The 12,690-nt window shown below is 46.2% G+C and overlaps 1 pseudogene; it reads right to left on the bottom strand.

The window, feature by feature from the left end:
* Window positions 1–5,438: 5,438 nt before the first annotated feature.
* LOC110581702 lies at window positions 5,439–9,690 on the bottom strand (annotated as a pseudogene).
* Between the last annotated feature and the right edge of the window lie 3,000 nt (window positions 9,691–12,690).

Below are 12,690 nucleotides of genomic sequence, written 5' to 3'. Positions count from 1 at the left end.
AGTGGGAGGGGCAGAGAGGGAGAGGAAGAGAGAATCTCAAGCAGACTCCACGCTGAGCATAGAGCCTGATGTGGGACGCCCAACAGACTATGCCACCCAGGGGCCCCCACCCTAGTTAAGTTTTAATTCTGCTTTAATATTAGATAGTCCTACAAGTATTGATATTTTCTGGTATGAACAACATTCAGAACTTGACAGATGAGCCCTTTGGTGAGGCAGTCATGCCTTCACACTGGGACACAAATTAACCTAATTTGGTCCCTGACTGCCTATGCAGAGGTTCCGTCTGGGCCCCCAGCCACTCTTCAGGGTGTGTTTCTGATGAGCACAGAGCCTATCCACCGTTGTCAACGTGCATGCTGTGCCCCCCTGGAGAACTCCGCAGGGTGTGACCACTCCTGTGGTGGACATCGCTGCTCTAAGGTAGGCTCGGCCAGGGACCCTGTTCTGTGCCCGTCTGTAGCTGGCTGTGACTCCTCCCACAGTTCTTCCCTGGCGCCTGCCCCCACAGCCCTCAGATGCCAGCAGCGTATGGAGGAGGATCGTCTCCTCTACTTTTACTACACTCTGGGGGAGGGTCCCCCAGGCAGAGCTGCGTGAGCTCCAGAGTGTTTCCATATTTATTTCCAGCCTTTTGCTCAGCAGAGAAGTCTGACATGATCCCACTGGGGGCTGAGTCGAGAGACAAATTAGAAGGACAGATACCTGGCTGAGCTCAGAATGTTCCCATCCTTAGGAGTTTCTTACAGCTTAACAGGATGTTTCTTACCCGCAGGGTATGTGCCTTCCCTGGAGGCTCCTTAGCTTACCTCCATACAGATACCTGTCAGCCTCTTCCCATCTGCCAGGTGTGTGCAGGCATCCTGATTCTCCAGCCTCGACACAGCACTAGATCTTTCTCAGGGTGGCTTTGCAGCTCACTGATGGTTCACCATTCAGGCTCAGGAAGGCCTGAATCTTGTAGCCTTGCACTGGGAGCCCCTACTCCTTTTAAAGAATGCTCAGTGCTTTCTTGTTTTTTCATTCAGCAAAAGCCTGATCCTTGTTTTGACAAGTCATGTCCCAACAAGAGAAGACAGTGCTTGCAGTCAAACCACCTTAACATGTAAATCTCCTGGGAAGTTGGATCATTTCTTTGGCTCAATCTTAGGAGGATGAAGGAAGGCGGTGGGCTCCTTACTGATCTCTCAAACTAGAGTCTCACCCCCGTAATTTATCTGCTTGCGTGGGGCCATTTGAGTAATCTTTCTTAAGTACTGAGTCGTACCTCTGCTTTCAAAACTTGTACTGTTGGGGCCCCTGCATGGCTCGGTGAAGCACTTGACTCTCAGTTTTGACCCAGGTCATGATCTCAGGGTCCTGGGATCGACCTGCATTGGGCTCCCCGCTCAGCGTCGAGTCTGCATCGGATTCTTTCTCTCTCCCCCTCTCCCCCTCCCCCCAAAATAAATAAATCTTAAAAACAAAACAAAACAACTTGTACTGCTAACCCATCACTTAAAGGCCGATGCCCTTCCTGATCCTTCTTGATCCAGTGGACCTTACTTCTTCTGCCTCTACTTTCCCTACTTCCCTCTGCATGCCGTATTTCCCAGTCACATCCGTCTACTCCATGCCTGTACCTTTCCTCATGCCGTTCCCTTTGTTTGGTATACCACTCTCCCCTCCCATTTACTACCAGGCAAGCTACTCATCCTTTGGGCCCAGCACACAGGTCCTCCTCTAAGAAGCCCTTCCCTCCTGATACCTTAAATTGTCTCCTTACTGCAGGGAAGGTGTCCCCAGCCAGACGTGCAGGGCCTGGCTCACAGAGTTGAAGTTCTACTGAGTGGTTGGTTGGTCCTGAGGCCTGGCGTGCCTCTCTATATGGCATGGATTTTTCTCCTTGGTTGTATTTGTGAAATGCTCTTTCTCTCCTTATTTGGCTTCTGGGGCCCACTGTGCCATCCATTAGTGCATAAGGGAGTTGCCTGTTCATGCCAGATCATCAGCCTCTTTAATCCTTCTTTGTAACTGGATTATGTCAGATTTTACTGTGTGCCTGGAGACATTCTATGGGTCTCATTTCAAAATAACAGAGAAATGTCATACTAACCACCCCTCCCAGCCCCCGACAACAACGTATTTGTTTTTGCAACAGTTCAATAGAATAATATTCAGGGAAGAACCAGGAACAAGAGGGGGAAAAGAACCCAAAACACCCTCCCAAATTCTTGAGACAGCTAATGCACTAAGTATGTCTAAGGACTCTCAGCTCCTCTAGGAGGTCTGCAGGAGAACCAAGAAGGAGTCACTATGTGGAGGGGTGAGTGCCTGTACTGCCCGGACAGATGAAACTATTGGGCTGCCAGTGGGGAGGACCCGTGGTCAACAGGACCCTTTAATCAAAGGCCAAGCCACTGCTAATTGACTAGGTATTAGATCCACAAGAGGCAGATGCTGAGGGTGGCAGTGGGGTGGGGGTAGGGGTGGTATGGTATGGGTAAGGGGGCGGGGAGGATTCAAGTCTTGGAAAGCTAGAGCTGAGGCACTCAGAATGAGCAAGATTCTCTGGCCTGTGCTATTCCTATCACTCCTCTGCTCAAAAACTGGTACTGCTTCCCTTTTATAGCCACCCCTGCCGCCCCAGCCGCCCCAGCCCACTTCCCTGGCAACCACTCATCTGTTTGCATCTCTCTCATTTGGTCATTTCAAGAATGGTATATAAATGAAACCATACCGTCTGCAGTTGTTTTGAGGTGGGCTTTTTCACTGGGCATAATTCCTCTGTGTGTCGATAGTCTATTCCCTTTTATTGCTGAGTAGTATCCCATGGTCTACATGTATTACCATTCGTGTAACCATTCCACGAAAGGGTAGTACAGAAAATTCTTGTGATGGAGCTGTTTCTTGATTGTGGTGGTAGCCACACGAATATATACACGTGATAAAATTGCATAGAACAAAACACACGTACACACGAATGCGTGCACAAGTGCTGAAAGTTGAATGAGGTGGGTGGATTGTATCAATGCTGATTTATTTTTATTTTTAAAAATTTTATTTATTTATTTGACAGAGAGAGACATAGCGAGAGAGGGAACACAAGCAGGGGGAGCGGGAGAGGGAGAAGCAGGCTTCCTGCGGAGCAGGGATCCCGATGCGGGGCTCAATCCCAGGACCCTGGGATCACAACCTGAGCCGAAGGCAGACGCTTAACGACTGAGCCACCCAGGTGCCCCTCAATGCTGATTTCTTAATTGTGATTCTGGGCTATAAGTCTAGAAGATGTCAACACTGGGGGAAACTGGATGAAGGATATGTTGGATTCATCTATAATGTTTCTTACAACAATGTATGAATCTACAATTATCTCAAACACAAAACAAAGCACAAACACTTGGTGGCTCTCCTTTGCCTGTGGAGCCAAAGGAGAAACCCTTTGGTCTGGAACTCAAGGCCTTCCATGCTCCGGCTCTACCCTCACCTGCCTACAGTCTCCTCTTGCATCACTTCAGCAGGGCTGACTTGTTCAACATTTTGTACCAGTCACTTTTCTTTAAAGTAAACTTTTCTTTTCAGTTGAAATGTAATGTTCAAATGGAAAAGGGGTCAAATCACAAAGGTACAGTTTAATGAATTTTCACAACATGAGCGCACCCATATAACCAGAACTAGAATAAGAAGTCAAACATCGCCAGGACTCCAGATGTTCCCCACCCACCACTGCCTCCTGTCCATTTACTACCCTCCAAAGGATAATTGCTGTCTGGTTTCCATCCCATATATTGGTTTTTCCTGTATTTACACTTCATATAAATGAATTCATGGTTTCATTTTAATTGGCTTCTTTTGTTCAGCATGTTGGTTAGATTGATTCATGTTGCAGGTGGAAGTGGTTCATTATCTTTGCTGTATAGTATTTATTCCAATGTGTGAAAAAAACCATAATTATATAATTTATACATGGTACTATATTGGTGATTATTGGATTGTTTACAGTTTGGGTTATTTCAAATTCATCTGTCATGAAAGCTCTTTAATATGCTTTTTGGCTCATGTCTCTACTCATTTCACTTATATTAATACCTAGAAGTGGAATTGCTGGGTCATAGAATATACATGTGTGTAGCTTTAGTCGGTACTGCCAAATACTTTTCTACAGTGGTTGCACCAGTTTAGACTCTTCCCAGGAGCATAGGGGAGTTCTTGTTGTTCTGCATCCTTGCCAATTTTTGGCATCATCAGTCTAATTAATTGTAGTGATTCTGGTGGGGTGTATAGTGGTAGGTCATTATTGAGGACTGGTTGCAAGGGGGTTTTCTGCTCTTCCTTGCCAGGAGGAGAGTGCTGTTGCTTGTTGTTCAGTGCAAGGGTTACCATGGGGATAGAGAGGTTTCCCACTTCTTCCCCAGAGGTAGATGGCTATGTCTATCCCTTCTGCAAACAGAGGATCTTAGCCTGGGCCTCCGGGGTGGGGAGGGGAGTTGCCTACCACTCCCCTAGTGGTTTGAAGTTTTGACTTCTTATAAGAGAAGGTTCTGGAAATGGATGGGGTTGCCAATGAGGGCTCTCTCAGCTATCCTGCCTGCCTCAGTCTTTCTTTTGAGTACCTGGTAGAGATTATGGAAAAGAGCTTGGGAATATGAACCTCTCTTCTGTCTGGGGTTCCCATGGATTGTTAACTTCATGCCAACTCACACTTCACTTTTAAGAATTTGTTATAATGCTAGCTCTTTTCTTCTTACCCTGTTCCTCCAAAGAGGCTCTGGCAAGGATGAAACAGTTCTTGTGTATTGTCTGTCTGTGGTAGGGCTTGTCATTTGTAGGAATTCAGATCTCCTGATTTGCCTTGTAACCTCCATACTCTGATGAGCTCAAGGGAAGTTATGATTTTATAGATTGTCTGGTTTTCTCTCATTGTTGGGGTATATTCTCTTGTGGCTTTCTAACTCTCACTGTGGTTTTTAATTTGAATTTCTTTCTTTTTTTTTTTTTAAAAGATTTTATTTTTTTGAGAGAGAGAGAATGAGTGAGGGTGCACATGAGAGAGGGGAGGGTCAGAGGGAGAAGCAGACTCCCCGCTGAGCAGGGAGCCCGATGCGGGACTTGATCCTGGGACTCCAGGATCATGACCTGAGCCGAAGGCAGTCGCTTAACCAACTGAGCCACCCAGGCGTCCCTAATTTGAATTTCTTTCATGACTAATGAGTTTGAGCACTTTTTGGTGAGGGGGCAGAGCCAGCTAAAGCTTTATTTGGGAAAAGACACTGAATTGACTTTTAGTTAGGGGCATGGGCAAGAGAGGATACCCAGGGCAGTAGACTACCCCCAAGGGTAGAATGAGGAGTGGGGCTGAGCCTTAGGTGGGTCTCCTATTCCCAATCACTCCCCTGCACATTCCCCCAAAGGCTGTATGGCAGCCACAGGAGAGAAGAGACTGGGAGGGACCGCAGTGTTTACTTGGACAGGACATCAGACGACTCAGACAGGAGCTTCCCATTGCGGGTCTCAATCTTCTTTACAACCATGGCCTTGGAGAAGCTGAGCAGCTGAAGGAGCTGGAGCCCCTGACAGAGCTGAAGCTGGACTGGAAGAAGCTAAGGCTGTAGCTGAGGCCAGGGCTCATAAGACTCCCATAAGACTGAGCTTTTTTTTTTTTTAAGATTTTATTTATTTGACAGAAAGACTGAGCTCAGTCCACCAGAGTAGCTGCTGGTGGTCTTGGTAGGGATACTCGTGTTCAGCATCCCAGATTCCAGCCAGCTTTCCTCACCCTCCAGCAGTGTGGTAGGTGGTGATCTTGATGTTCAGGGCCAACATGATGTTCATGAGCTCCTGGTACTCATGCAGCTGCCACGCCATGTCCTAGTTGGCTTGCTGCAGGGCACCCTCCATTGGCATTGGCATCCTTAATGGCCAGCTTCCTACACTGCTCTGCATCAGTGATGGCAGGCCCCGGGAGAGCCCTTTGGCCTTTGATGGCCTAGATTTCGGCCTGGATTTGTCTGATGTTCTGGCTCATCTTGGAAATGTCTATCTTTGTGCATGCGACAGGTTATTCCCCTGCTTCCCAGCCAGTATCTGCAGTTCCTTGTACTTGATCTGGTACATGGTCTCAGCATTGGCCTGCCTGTGGTTGGTGATCTCCTTGTACTGGGCCTTGACCTTGGTGATGATGCCATCTGGTCCAGGGAGCACTGTTGTCCATGAAGAGGACCATGGAGGTGTCGGAGGTCTGTGACTGCAGCTCTTGGTTCTCTTCTTCATACAGTGGCCTTAAGGAGTTGCTCTTGTCAGTCAGCCCCTCCAGGTGGGACTCCAGCTCCGCCTTGTTCATGGAAGCTTCATCCACAGCCATTTTGACAAGGACAGTTTTGTCTTCCTATCTCTGCATGCTCTTTGATCTCTCTTTAATCTCTTGCTTGTTCTTATTCTTGAAGTCCTTCACCAGCCCCTGCATGTTGCCAAGCTCTGTCTCCAGCTTCAGCTTCTCCTGGGCCACTGTGTCCAGCTGCTGCCCGAAGTTGTTGACGTAGCTCTTGAACATGTTGTCCATGTTGCTCTGAGCCGTTTTCTGTCGCTGTAAGAGGCTCCACTTGGTCTCCACAATCTGGTTCTGCTGCTCTAAGTTCTATACCTGGTTGATAAAGGAGGTGAACTTGTTCTTGAGGGTCTTGATCTCTTTATCCTGGGTTTGCACGGCCTGGGTGTTGGGGTCCACTTCCAGCTTAATGGGGCAGAGGAGGCTCTGTTTCACTGAGAGCTGTGATGTTCCTCCTTCCCCTGGCCCTGATGTAGCCCCTGACCACACTCATGCTGGTGGCCAGGCCAACCCAGAAGCTGCTCCTGCTGCCCACCTGGGAGAAGGCTGAGCAACTGATGTGGGTGCCAGGCATGCTTGTGTACGAGCGGCTGCTGAAGGCCCAGGGACCAGAGGTGGGCACCTTGTAGGACTTCTGGGTCATCCTGATGGACGCAGTGGAGGCTGGAGTGGAGGCGAGTAGGCTGAACCAGACAGAAACTTGAGGCACTGAGAACCACCCCCTTGGTGTGGGACCTTGAGCACCTTTTAATATAACAACCATATCTTTCATTTACCTGCTCCATTGCCTTTGTCTGAAATGCCTTTTCCTTTTATTCTCTGCCTATTCCTTTAAGGGTCAGTTCAAGGGTCCATTTGTCCATGTAGCTGTCTCTTACCACCTCTGTCTTCATCTACCACCCCTACCAAACCTTGCTGTCTCCTCTCCTCCATTTCCCCAGCATTTTGTACTATTTGACTTAGGCAACTGGGAACTGGGGAAAGATATTACTTTTTTCTGGTTTCCATTAGTTTTCCTTACGATCAGCTAGGAGAAGCAGAGTAGGTGGATGAGAGGTAGTATAAATACCCAGGGTGGATTTTTCCTGGGACTTGAAGAGAGGATTGGGCACAGAGATGATTTCTTCCAGAACTGTTAAGGTTTCACCTCATTTCTCCAAAGGCAGAGCTTATAGTCTGGGAATTTGTAGGAGAGTCATCTCATAAATACCCTGAAGGCATACTCCTGGTTTTGTTTTTTGTTTTTTTTTGCCGGGCACTTTTCCTGGTTAATTGAGCCCAAAATGCTGAAAACAAACTTTCTCGGGGTTATCCTCATCCTGCTGGGTATCAGCTTTCCCTAAAACCAAAATTGCTGCTTAGTCTAGACCTGCACATTTATCGTTCTATTTTAAGAGAAGCCCCAAATCCACACCAGAACAGCAGAGGTGGCTGCTCTACATAAAACTGCCTTTCCCGGTGGCATGGACTTGTCTCCCTTGCAGCTGTGAACGCTTTGTACATTTTCTGTCCCTGGCTCCTCCTGGGCAGAGCTCAGCTGCTTTGTTACCATCCAGGGCAGCAGCACAGACAGAAATAGCACTTTCAAAGTGAGAAAAGAGAAAAATAGGATACGTCTCAGTCACAGAAGAGGAAGCCTGAATCCCGAGGGTGGTCACAAAAGACCACCTGTTAATTAAGCCATGACCAGACGTGCCTGGCTGGGTCTTCCTCTTTCTTTTCCTCTGACTCCATGGACTGCATTTTCCCTTTACATTTTGCTTCTCTGTCTGGATTTCCTGGGTGAGTTGGTAAAGCACTTTAGTTTTCTGTGATTCTCTCCCACAGTGACCTTAAGACAGTGGTGTGTTGGTAAACTTTTAACAATCAGCTTCCAGGAAGAGAAACCTTGATTGGCAGTGTTTGCCCATTTCTGTAGTGTAAATACTTTCACCATAGCTGATTTTAAGCTACTAATGTGATAACCCTGAAAATGGAGTTGGGCAGAGATGTGTAAGAGCACACAATTATATAGTATCTCCACCATATGAGTGAAATAGATGTAAATAACCTCAAGATCATAGATCAATGATTGGCAAATTACGCCCTGTAGGCCATATCTGACCCATGGCCTGCTATTGTGCAGCCCATGAGTTAAGATTGGTTTTTATCTTTTTAAAGCATTGTTAAAAAAACAACATATGACAGACTGTCTTTGACCCTCAATGCCTAAAATATTTAGTATTTGTCCCTTTGCAGAAAAAGTTTGCTGACCCCTGGCATAGATAACAGTAAAATATAGTAAAGTAACTGGGAAGTGGTGAATTTGGGATATATTCACTGTTGGATTTTTTTTTTTTAAGATTTTATTTATTTATTTGACAGAGAGAGAGACTGCGAGAGAGGGAACACAAGCAGGGGGAGTGGGAGAGGGAGAAGCAGGCTTCCCGCGGAGCAGGGAGCCCGATGCAGGGCTCGATCCCAGGACCCTGGGATCATGACCTGAGCCAAAGGCAGACGCTTAACGACTGAGCCACCCAGGCGCCCCATTCACTGTTGGATTTTAATATCATTATTTAATTGTTAATGTATATTATTTAATTTTTTAAATAATAGCTGTGTTTAACAACCAGCCACAAAGTTCCTCCAAATTTAATAGCTGGTTCTCACGATCCAGTAAGAGCTGACCACTGCCTCAAGGGTCATTGCTTCGGGGACCTCAAGTTTCTTTAATCCAATCTCTTCACCTTATAGGTGGGGAAACTGAGGCCCAAAGAGAATGATTTACTCAAGATCACTTGGCAAATTAGTGGCAGAGCCAAGTTTTCTGCCCCCCCCCAACCCCGTTATGTTGTATTTGGTCATTTGATGCTGTCTAACAAATACCTATGGTCCCCCCCTTTTTTTAAAGATTTTATTTGCCTATTAGAGAGACAGCGAGAGAAGGAACACAGGCAGGGGCAGTGGGAGAGGGAGAAGCAGGCTTCCCGCTGAGCAGGGAGCCCAATGTGGGGCTTGATCCCAGGACCCCGGGATCATGACCCGAGCTGAAGGCAGCCACCCAACCGACTGAGCCACCCAGGTGCCCCCTACGGTCCCTTTTTTATTGCTTTTACCTCTTAACTCCCTGATTTCCTCTGAAGTCTGAGCTGGCACTTGGCCCCATACGGTGCACCCCAGCACTGCACAGCCTGGGCCAGCACATGGAAGAACCAGTACACGGACTTAACTGGGACCCTGTTCAGATTCACTGACTTACCGTTTTTGTGTTTACTTTGAGGATAAATATTCTTTTTCTCTCCTCCAGATTGTTGCTCCCCTGGGTATTTTCTCAACTCCTGACTTTTCACCCAGTCTTGGTTTCTTCCGACAGGATGGGGTGTTCTTGTACTAGCCTCCTTGACCATCACCTCCCCTTTGGGGTTTGCACTGGGCACTCTTCTGCTAAGTCTTTATTCTCAGCAGACTGGGACCCTGTTTATTATGAGAGAACCTGATGTTTTCTGAGGAGCTGAGACACAGGTTGGGGAGGGAGCAGAGGAAGCTGGGCCTGAGAAAGAGGAAAATGCTGGGGGTGGGTGTGGCTGGGGCTGCATCTCCCCCCAACAGTGAGTTGAGTGAGGCGTTAGGATCCAGGCTGGAGAGAGGAGGGAGAGAAAAGCAAGGAGCAGAGACAAGCTCTGGGTTCGACAGCTTCCATAGTCCCACAAGGCTAGGCTAACCTCCTGTGCTTTAAGGGCATCGGTGATCTCTCTAGTAAGCTTATAATCACCTCCCACATACTTTGAGCTAGTCTAAGTGGATTCTTGCTCCTTGTGACCATTAAAACACTGGAAATCTCAGAATCTTTATGGACTGGGACTAGCTGAGGCCCTGAGGGCAGGTGACCCAGTGAATGAGCAGGCACCTTTCCATCGGAGTCCCCTCGTTGTCCAGAAGCTAGGGCAAGGTTCCAGTTGCTTTCTGCTGTTTTCTCTTCCTCTTTTGCCAGAGTGGTTGAATGCCAAATGGTTGTTATAGCACAATTAATGTAGTCACAGGCAGGGGCAACCATAGATATTGGACTGATTTTGATATATTCTAAGGTTCCAAAGAGAAAGTGATAAATTATAAAAGATTTCCTATAAATATAGAAGTAGAAAAATCTTAGTTTGAAGAAAGTTTTCATTTTATGTTTACTTCTGTAAAGCAAAACTGAATCTATTTGAATCAGCAGATCGAACAGATAATTTGGGAAAGCACATACATCTGGCATTAGAAAATCAGGGATTTGGGGTGCCTAGGTGGCTCAATCAGTTAAGCATCCGACTCTTGATTTTGGCTCAGGTCATGATCTCAGGGTCTTGAGACTGAGCCCTGCGTCGGGCTCCATGCTCAGTACAGAGCCTGCCTGAGAGTGTCTCTCTCCCCCTCTGTCCTCAGTCACACTCACGTGTGCACTCTCTCTCTCTCTAAAAAAAAGAAAAAAATCAGGGTTATTAAAACCTATTTATTGTTAAGACATCATCATGGCACTAAAAAACACTTGTAAAGAAAAAAATATGCTCAGAACTCTATTTCCCTGCAATAATACTTTCATTTTGTCTGATTTTCTGCCTGTCATTATTTACATAGATAAACTTTTGCATAGTTGTGTGTAAAATGATATACATACACATTGAAAAGTTTCCATGTTTCTGTAATCTATGAAATTTTCATTTGTAACGGTCAAGTGATAGTGTTTCTAGTGGATTTATAACAGTTTGCTTAATTATTCTATAATTAGATATTTAGATTGCTTCCCATTTTTGGTGTCATTTTTAATAATTCAGTGAACTTTTTAAAAAAGATTTCATTTATTTTAGAGAGTGAGCAAGTGGGGTGAGGGGCAGAAGGAGAGGAAGAGAGAGAATCTCAAGCAGACTCTATGTGGGGCTCCATCCCAGGCCCCTGCGATCATGGCCTGAGCTGAAATCAAGAGTCGGATGCTCAACTGACTGAGTCATCCAGGTGACTCAGTGAACATTTTTTATATTTGATTTTAAGATCAAAATGCAAAATTCCTTAGCAAAAATCCCCTGGAGTGGGATTACTCGGTGTTGAGGGAAGGCTGGTTCCAGAAGGAACACTGAATTTAGAGTCAGAGACCTGATCTTTGATCTATTACCTGTGTGATCTTTGGCAAATTACTTCATGTCCGTGACCTACAGTTTTCTCACCTGTAAACTTGACTTATGCTGTTTCATACCTCATAGGATTTTAATGAGCATTGATGAGATATCATAAGTATTAGCACATAGCATATTCAGATGAGTTAGTTGAAAGGGGATAGATGTTTTTATTCTTCTTGATCCATATCACCAAATTCTTTTTCAGAAGATAGAATCATCAGTGATATAAGAGTATATGCAACTTACCAGAATTGAATTTTATGATTTTAAAGGTCAAAGTAACAGGCAATATGATATTAACAGATACTTAGGGATATTCTGAAGTGTGCAAAAGAAATGCTTAGATACTAAAAAGTAAAAAAAAAAAAAAAAAAAAAAAATTACAACGGTAGGCAAAGCACAGCATGGTATGAAATGACTGAAATAAGAGGAAGGATCAAAGAGACCAGGGTGGGGAGGGGCTGTGGCAGAGGAAGTCAGTACTTTTCTGATGCATCTCTAACCTTTGTCAGGTCAGCTTATGGGTGGGCCCCATTCAATATTTCCCTTTCCTTCTAGATGGGCAGTGCACAGTTCTCTCCCAGGGCCCTGGCAGATGCTCCCCAACTCAGTTCTTCCCTGCCCTCCACCCTTAGATGAGCAGATGTAGTGCAGGGAGGGAACAATGCCCGCATTATAAGCCCAGCTGTCACAAACGGCTCCCTGCTTCCCTCCCCACCACAGAGGCTGCCCCCATGCTGCCAGAGCCTTCAGCCCACTCCTCTGCCCACTCAGGCTCAGCCCTGCCAGACCCCAGGGGCAAACAATGCCTGCTTGTGCTGAGGCACTGGTTTCCTTCTTGCAAGGAAACCGACCTCCCTTTGCAGAATAGCCTTTGGCCCATCTCTGACTTAGGAAGGTGGGGTTCTCTCTCTAAAGTCCTTGGCACTGGAAGAAGGGACATTCACTTCAGTTTCAAAGGATCTGGTGGAAGTGACTTGGGTCTATTCCTTCTTCTCATGTGGCTTAAAGTGGTCTTGACCATAAAATGAAGGAGAAACATCAGAACAACTATGGTGAGCCTCATGCTTCAGAACTGTTCTTCTGGAAAAGTCCATAGTCTCTACAGCAGTGGTCCTTATTGAGCACCCATACTGTGGGCTGAAGAAAACATCTCTGCATCAGGCAGTTGATTTAAAATCCAGTATAAACACTTCCTGATATAGGAGGAGGATTTCTTCTACTTTCATGGTACTTGCTCTTCTATAAAGCTCGTTC

Source organism: Neomonachus schauinslandi, chromosome 13, assembly GCF_002201575.2.
Source record: "Neomonachus schauinslandi chromosome 13, ASM220157v2, whole genome shotgun sequence".
NCBI lineage: Eukaryota > Metazoa > Chordata > Mammalia > Carnivora > Phocidae > Neomonachus > Neomonachus schauinslandi.
The sequence above is the reverse complement of the archived record's forward strand: the minus strand, read 5'-3'. Positions and strand labels throughout refer to the sequence as shown.